The sequence below is a fragment of the Apium graveolens genome, unplaced genomic scaffold (genome assembly GCF_009905375.1).
Source record: "Apium graveolens cultivar Ventura unplaced genomic scaffold, ASM990537v1 ctg7686, whole genome shotgun sequence".
Lineage (NCBI taxonomy): Eukaryota > Viridiplantae > Streptophyta > Magnoliopsida > Apiales > Apiaceae > Apium > Apium graveolens.
Genome location: NW_027420539.1, coordinates 1 through 2,500, shown reverse-complemented (window position 1 = coordinate 2,500; position 2,500 = coordinate 1).

The window sequence follows — 2,500 nt, the reverse complement described above, 5'->3', positions numbered from 1 at the left end:
GTGCGGGAGCCTCGAGCACCATCGGCACCTTGGTGCATGGATGTGCGGGAGCATCGGACACCACCGGCAAACTAGGCCCTTGGTTGTGGGGAGCCTCGGAGACCATCGGCACCTCGGTGCTTATGATGTGCGGGAGCCTTCAGCACCAAAGCTAAAGTTGGGCCCCTGTTGGTGCGGGAGCGTCGGGTAAAAAAAAGTGTCCCCATTTCAGACACATGAATGTCACCTGGTAGCGCATTGACCAAGTTTTTTAGCTCTTTAGGGGGGAGGTGATATTGAGCGAGCAGGGGTTGCCCAGGGCACGGCCCACGCCCACCGTATGCCCGGACGTCGGTGCCCCCCCACCGCCGTTTAGGTTCCCGGTGGTGCTCCGGCGATCCGTCCCGGCGGTGCCTCCGGCGAACCGTCCCGTCGGTGCTCCGGTGAACCGTTCCGGTAGCATAGGCCCTTGGTCGTGCGGGAGCCTCGGGCACCATCGGCACCCTGGTGCTAGGATGTGCAGGAGCCCCGGACACCATCGGCAAACTAAGCCCTTGGTATTGCAGGAGCCTCGGGCGCCATCGGCACCTCGGTGCTTCGATGTGCGGGAGCCTCGGGCACCATCGGCAACCTAGGCCCTTGGTCGTGCGGGAGCCTCGGGCACCATCGGCACCTCGGTGCTATGATGGGCGGGAGCCTCGGACACTGTCGGCAACCTAGGCCCTTGGTCGTGCGGGAGCCTCGAGCACCATCGGCACCTTGGTGCTTGGATGTCCGAGAACCTCGCGCACCATCGACAACCTAGGCCCTTGGTCGTGCGAGAGGCTCGGGCACCATCGGCAAACTAAGCCCTTGGTCGTGCGGGAGCCTCGGGCACCATCGTCAAAATAGCCCTTGGTCGTGCGGGAGCCTCGGCCACCATCGGCTCCTAGGTGCTGGGATGTGCGGGAGCCTCGGACACCATCGGCAAACTAGGCCCTTTGTCGTGCGGGAGCCTCGTGCACCATCGACACCTTGGTGCTTGGATGTGCCGGAACCTCGGGCACCATCGGCAACCTAGACCCTTGGTCGTGCGAGAGGCTCGGGCACCATCGGCAAAATAGGCCCTTGGTCGTGCGGGGGGCCTCGGCCACCATCGGCACCCTCGGCCCTTGGTCGTGCGGGAGCCTCGGGCACCATCGGCACCTTGGTGGCTCGGATGTGCGGGAGCCTCGGGCAGCATCGGCACCTCGGTGGCTAGGAGGTGCGGGAGCCTCGGACACCATCGGCAACTTGGTGCTTGGATGTGCGGGAGCCTCGGGCACCCATCGGCACCTTGGTGCCTGGGATGTGCGGGCTAAAAGAAGAGTGTCCCCATTTCAGACAGTCGAATGCTTCCTGGTAGCATATTGACGAAGTTTTTTTAGCTCTTTAAGGGGTAGAGATCCGCTAGCCCCCCGGCGTGCCCCCCCCTCCGAGCCGAGGTGGGGGTGCGTCTAGCCCCCCCATTGGGGTCGGGTCGTCCCGCAACGACTCACCACGGGGGTGAGTCGGTCGCCGGCGGTGGTGGTCGGGGTGACAATTTTCCGGCCGGTCAAGCCCGCCCATAGAAATGTAGCCAACGACTCCAAGGACCAAGTTCCCTATTCGGGCAAAGATCTCTTGGGGTGGCTTATGCATTGCTATGGGCTCGAGCTTGGGCTTGCCGTTTTGGCCCCCGTCACGTTTAGGGATGCCTTGTGCATCCCAAGTCGGCGACCACACGGTGCCTTGGCCTTGCCAAGCCCTTGCCCGCATTCGAAACTGCCCGCGACCCCAGTACCAAGTCCCTTTGACGGCAACGGCCCACTGGGGGGTGTAAGTTGAGTTTTAGCTCGGTCTTGGCTCGACCAAGTCCCGGTGGACTTTTCCCCTCGTAGTTCTCGTGCCAAGCGGTTGTGGTGCGCCCTCGTTCGTTGTTCCTTCCGCTCCCCTACCATTCGGTTGGGTGGGCTGTTGGGCGGTGGTGCGTGGGCGCTACTACTAGTACGCAATAGGCATATGAGTGGTGTTTTGGTTGTGTGTATTGGCAGGCTCCATGCTACTCGCATCGAACTGTCGAGCCGCACTCCTCTTCATTAACTCCCCTTGTTGTAATCGAACTCAAGGGGTGCGATCGGGATCCTGTGCTGCGTACCTAAGCCAGATGGAATTATGGATGTGTTGCCGTCCCTTCTCCATCCCGTGCCCTTCGGGGTGCGTGGTGGACCTCAATCGTGCCTTGTGTCCCGAGTGCGCCCCCTTAAATCGGTGGTGGCCTCGTCGGTGCACTGGTGCTCGATCGTGCTTTCGGATGCGGAAAATGTTTTTGAGAGTAGGGTTCATGCCCTCATCTCTCGATGATGCCTATGCATTTTGTCTCTTGACACGGACGATGCTCGTGCTCTGTTATGACCTCTTCGTAGCTCACGGGGCATGTTGAGGCCCTGCAGTGCCGACGTCGCGGAGTGCTACCTGGTTGATCCTGCCATAGTCATATGCTTGTCTCAAAGATTAAGCCATG